This window comes from Oryx dammah, unplaced genomic scaffold, assembly GCF_014754425.2.
Source record: "Oryx dammah isolate SB20612 unplaced genomic scaffold, SCBI_Odam_1.1 HiC_scaffold_17, whole genome shotgun sequence".
NCBI lineage: Eukaryota > Metazoa > Chordata > Mammalia > Artiodactyla > Bovidae > Oryx > Oryx dammah.
This window is the reverse complement of record NW_024070201.1, coordinates 50509074-50515504: the sequence shown is the minus strand read 5'-3', so window position 1 is coordinate 50515504 and position 6431 is coordinate 50509074.

Below are 6431 nucleotides of genomic sequence, written 5' to 3'. Positions count from 1 at the left end.
TTAAGGGCCTGCAGTCACTCCTCAGAGACCCTGTGCAGCTGCCCTGACATTTCTGGCTGCCCAGGACCCAGTGCCATTTCCTAATCTGCTTAATAACAGGCAAATACTGGCATCTGCTGAGCCCATGGTCTTGAAACAAATAGACCCAATTAAAAGGCCATCATAGGGGAACTCAGGGGAAGAGGAAAAAAAGTCATTGATCAAATCAGTGCCCAGCTACCCTGTGGCTGGTTTGTGACCTTCTGCCCCAGAAGCCTTTCTCCCACTCTGCCCTAGACCTGGGAAACTTCCGGCCACCCCAGCTCCATCCTCCACTCCTCTACCCTCTGACCAGCTGCATGGCACCTTGCTAGGCCTCTGACTCTTGGTTTCACTGCTTGCCAAACCCTGCAGGAAAAAACTGTCAGGGATCCTTCTGGCTCTTCCTGCAAAATACATCTGGCATGCATCCATTTCTCACCACCTCCATTGCTACCATCTGGTCTTAATCCTCATGCTCTCTCGCTTGGATTCCTGCATTGGCTCTTTCCAGCTCTGGCTGCTCCCATCCTCACCCCACTGTAGTTTATTCTCCATACTGCAGCCAGACTGAGACTTCCAAAATGTAAGGCAGACTGTACCTGCCGTGGCTTTCCAGCCTCACTCACTGACCTACCAGATTCCCCCAGTCTACGGCTCCGCTTCTTATGTCTTCACCCTGAACACCAGCCTCCTTCACAGCCACACCTTTGTGCTATTTCCTCCAGCTGGAAGGCTCTTGCTGCAGATAACCCCTCAGTTAACACCCACAGCTCCTTCAGATCTGTTCAAATGGCTGTTTTAGCCTCTCCTGAGGTTTCACCTTGGAGAAAACGATGGCAACTCACTCCAGTACTCTTGCCTGGAAAATCCCATGGACAGAGGAGCCTGGTAGGCTGCAGTCCATGGGGTCACAAAGAGTCGGACACAACTGAGCAACTTCACTTTCACTTTTCACTTTCATGCATTGGAGAAGGAAATGGCAACCCACTCCAGTGTTCTTGCCTGGAGAATCCCTGGGACAGGGGAGCCTGGTAAGCTGCCATCTATGGGGTCACACAGAGTCAGACACACTGAAGCAACTTAGCAGCAGCAGCAGCAGCAGCAGAGGTTTCACCTGACCACCCTATTTAAAATCACATCCTCCCTGTCTTCCTAATCTCTCTTCCTGTTCTGCCATTTTCCCCATAGCACTGTCACCTTCTAACACATCAAGGAATTTATGCTTTATGATATCAGTTCTTTTTGTCTCTCTCACCCTACTAGGGTATAAACTCCTAGAGAGAAGGATCTTCTTTTCCATTCACTGATGATTTCCAAAAATCTACAGCAGTACCTGGGACATGGTAGCCTCTTGGTAAATATTTGTTGCATAAATAATCAATAATCAATAATAACAAGGTTCCTCAGACAAAATGTGGCAAAGCCATACACATGAAGTATTATTGGGAATATAGTACTGCTATGTGGTGCAACATGAATGGACCGTGAAAATACAATGCTAAGTAAAAGAAGCCAGGCACAAAGGCCACATACTGTGTGATTCCATTTACATGAAAGGTCCAGATTAGGCTAATCTATACAGAAAGAAAGTTGCGTTTCTCTAGGCCCATGAGTGGGGAGGGGGCAGTTCAGTTCAGTTCATTTGCTTAGTCGTGTCCTACTCTTTGCGACCCCATGAATCGTAGCACGCCAGGCCTCCCTGTCCATCACCATCTCCCAGACTCAAATACGTCCATTGAGTCAGTGATGCCATCCAGCCATCTCATCCTCTGTCATCCCCTTCTCCTCCTGCCCCCAATCCCTCCCAGCATCAGAGTCTTTTCCAATGAGTCAACTCTTCGCATGAGGTGGCCAAAGTATTGGAGTTTCAGCTTCAACATCAGTCCTTCCAAAGAACACCCAGGACTGATCTCCTTTAGAATGGACTGGTTGGATCTCTTTGCAGTCCAAGGGACTCTCAAGAGTCTTCTTCAACACCACAGTTCAAAAGCATCAGTTCTTCGGTGCTCAGCTTTCTTCACAGTCCAAATCTCACATCCATGCATGACCACTGGAAAAACCATAGCCTTGATTAGATGGACCTTTGTTGGCAAAATAATGTCTCTGCTTTTGAATATGCTATCTAGGCTGGTCATAACTTTCCTTCCAAGGAGTAAGCGTCTTTTAATTTCATGGCTGCAATCACCATCTGCAGTGATGGGGAGGGGGCAGATATGGGCAAAATGGTGAGTTGACTGTTCATGGTACAGGGCTTCTTTTTGATGGCAATGAAATTTTTCTAAAATTAATGGGGGTGATACTTGCACAACTCTGTAAATACATTAAAAACTATTGAATTGTGTATTTTAAATGGATAAACTTTATGTGCTGCATCGATTCAGTCATGTTTGACTCCTTGTGATCCTGTGGACTGTGGCCTGCCAAGCTCCTCTGTCCATGGGATTCTCCAGGCAAGAATACTGGAGTGGGTTGCTGTGCCCTCCTCCAGGGGATCTTCTCAACCCAGGTATCAAACCCACATCTCTCCTGTCTCCTGTATGGGCAGGTGGGTTCTTTACCACTATGTTATTTTTGTTGTTGTTGTTCAATCGCTAAGTCATGACTGACAGCATTCTCACAGACTGTAGCACGCCAGACTCCTCTGTCCTCCACTATTTCCTGGAATTTGTTCAAATTCATGTCCATTGAGTCAGTGATACGGTCTAACCATCTCATCCTCTGCTTCCTCCTTCTCCTTTTGCCTTTAGTCTTTTCCAGCATCAGGGTCTTTTACAGTGAGTCAGCTCTTTGCTTCAGGTGGCCAAAGTATTGGAGCTTCAGCTTCAGCAACAGTCCTTCCAATGAATATTTAGGGCTGATTTCCTTTAGGACTGACTGGTTTGATCTCCTTTCTGTCCAAGGGGACTCTCATCATTACAGCTCAAAAGCATCAATTCTATGTGTTAGTTATATCTCAATAACTATGTTAAAATAATAGTGCTTCTGCCTTCAAGGGCCCTTGTGAGACTTACATGAAATGATTAATTTGACTTGTTTTGTAAAGGAAAGGAATTATATAATGAGTACCCACTGATCCGAGATGGTCAACAAAACCATTATATGGTTTATCTTATTTATCCCTCACTATGAATCTCATTTGTTCATTCAATGAGGAATTGTGCACCTCCTTTGTACGAGGCACTGGTTTGGACACTGGAGGTAAAGCAGTGATCAAAGTAGACAAAGACCCCTGTCCTCTGAGAGCTTTCAGGAAGAATCAGACAATACAAACCAAATGTGAAGTAAGTGTGATTTCCCTTTTTTTTAATGACATGGAAATTGAGATGCCCGAGGTCATCTGAATAATGAGAGGCAGAGCTGAGATTCAAATGGAAGTCTGCAAGGTTTGTGTGTTTCTGTGCCTCGTGGGTGAGGGCACTGGGTTGGCTTAGGTGGAGTGAAAGCTTGTGGACGAGGTGTGTGGGTCTACGGTGAGGATGTGGGGGTGGGTCCCCGAGGGCTGGCTGGGACACGGCCCCACCCCCAACCTGGTGCTTCCCACTTCATTCCAAGGGCCCTCCCTTCCTCATGACTGACAGTCAGATGCATCTTACCTACTAGATGCTGGCGGGATCCAAATTATAGGCATCTCACGGGTGGTGAGTGAACCTGAACTTCTGCCAGAGCAGTCACATGGGGGTGCCAGGAGAGGCAGCTGAGCTCAGTCACATCTCCCAAGGGATGGAGTCCAGTTGTGGAGGCTGCCTCATGAGGAGGCAAGGACTTCTGGGGGGCCTACAGAGGAGCCAGGGCTTTGGGTGGGGGTGGAGGCCTGGAACAGGACAGGGAAGGGAGCTGGGGGTGCCAGGCTGGAGAAGAGCCAGCTTGGGGTCATGGGTACACCCTCCGTGGCTGCTCTGGGCTGCGAATAGGTGTGCCATGTGCCCTTATGGCCAAGCTGGGGAGACAGGGTTCCTGGGAGGAGGCTCTCCTCCAGGGACAAGGGTTGTCTAGGAGGGCGTCACCTCTCCATCTCTGGAGGTGGAGGAGGAAGCAAATGATGTTGGGGTGTGAAGGAGGTGCAGAGGGGACCCCTGTTGGGGGACAGATCCTTTCAGAGGCCCCAGCTTCAGAGTGGGGAGAAGATTCTGGCTTCCCTTCAGAAGAGCTCCCAGACCAGATTGGGGGGCAGGGTGCTGGCTCTCAAGGCCTAAGTGCCCCCGCCCAGTTCTGCAAGCCTTGGGGAGGGCCTCTCTAGCCCTGCTCCCCAACACTCAGCTGTGTCCTCAGACCCAGGGTTTGGGTGTCTTCCTGGCAGCCAGTGAAGGTAGGGACACCATCTGGGGCCTCCCTAAAGGTAAGTAGAAGGTCAAAGGGATAACCATGACCAGAGGACATCACAGAGTTGTCCTTGGGGATCCCAGCTCCTGGCAGAACAAATGAGGGCCAAGTGAGCGCCTTTGAAACCCCATGCTGGGACACTGGGCCTCAGGGGGCACTGAGGATGGAGCAGCAGTGTCTGCCTCTCTTTTTTTTTTTTTCAAAGTTTGTTTTTTCTCTTAATGAGGGCCATTTTTCCCCCCAGTCTTTATTGAATTTGTTACAATATTGCTTCTGTTTTATGTTTTGTTTTGTTTTTTTTTTTTGGCTGCAAGGCATGTGGAATCTTAGCTCCCCAACCAGGGATCAAACTCATACCCACTGCATTGGAAGGGAAAGTTTTAACCACTGGACCACCAGGGAAGTCCCTGCCCCTCATTCTTCCCTTTACAAAACCATCAGCCAGTCATAAGCCTTTCTGAGGGGATAAAATACCCCACAGTGCTGAGCTTTGTCCTGGTGCCAGAGTGCAGCATGATGGATCCACTAGGGGCTGTGGGGCTCTAGGTGGGTGTAAGGAAAGAGCAAATTAGCCAGGACGGCAGTGGTCAGGCTCTCTCGCCCCACGGCCTCTTGCCCCACGTTTTGCAAATAATGATTATGTAACTGCATGTGCACTATGTCCTATATAAGCACCACCTGAACTGCCTTTGTGGTCTAGTCAAGTTCAGATGCATTGAGTTAGGTAGTCGTTGTTGCTGCTGTGTTTGCCATTAGAAGATAAAGCACATCTCCTTTGCCATGGTGAATAAAGAATGTCTGCAGTTCCTACAGCTCCTCGCATCATCTTCCAGCTTCTTCCTAGCTCATGCCTTGCTTACCCTGGTTCAGTGAACAGTGAGATACAACGAGACAACTGGCATAATCGGCAGGATTGAACATCGAGACAGTGGGGAGTCCCTGTGAGCCCATGGGAGTGGGTGGGCTGGAATGGAGAGCTGAAATGTCACCTGCAATGAAGAGCTGAAACTCACCCACAACGGCAGCAACCTTTTGTCATTGCTGATCAGTCCGCACCATCAGGAACACACCTGGAGCCAACAAAACTTGGCTTATTACTGTGGAGCAAAGACTTCCTATCAGGGGATTCTGTGGGGTGTCTCCAAGGGGAAGAGTTAAGGAAGCGGTGTTTATAAGGTTGTGGGGGCTGAAGTGAGTCAAAGAGGGGTCTTTGGCAGAGACTGGTCAGAATTTTCAAAACAGGAAGTTGCTGGAACAGTGGGAGATCCTATGTTAAGAATACAGGAGAATTACTATTAAATCAGTTTGTGGTTTTCTCTTGGAACATGTGGGTCTAAATTAGAAGTCCCCAACCTCCAGGATTTACTGATGATCTGAGGTGGAGCCAATGTAATAATAATAGAAATAAAGAGCACAATAAATTTAGTGCACTTGAATCATCCCAAAACCATCCTCCACTCCTGGTCCATGGAAAATTGTCTTCCATGAAACCAGTCCCTGGTGGCAAAAAGGTTGGGGACTGCTACTCTAAATAAATCCATGGGTGTTTACAAGTGTGAGTTTAATCTGAGATGGACATCACAGCTTGGTCAGAAACGGTTACCTGTTTTGTAAGTCAGGATGCTTTGTAAACTGTGTTCCCAGTTTCAGTTCTCAGTCCTATCTCTATCTTACACACCCCAGCAACCTGGTTGCCCCCAAGAGGGTCATTTCCTTCTCTTCACTCCACTGGTGAGGGTCTGGACCTCAAGCTGCCTTTCTGCTGCTGCTGCCATCTCTGGCCACCAGGGGGCAGCAGGGCAGCAGCCATGGACTCAAGACCCAGAGGGGACTAAGCACAGCCAGGCAAGGGAGCTGAGCCAATACTCAGATTGAAGGGATAGGTCTGAAGCTCTGCACAGCTCCATTTGCTTTCCTTTCCTTCCAGGAACACCAGGAACGTGGAGAAAAAGGCGGAGGGAATTGGAGAGTGAGGGAGGAGGGAAACTGAAGGAAAGGGGATCCACAGAGCTGGCAGCTGGGTCCTCTGCCGCTCCCATCTTTTCTGCCATGCCCAGGCCGGTCTACTTCCATGCCCTGGTTCTACTCTG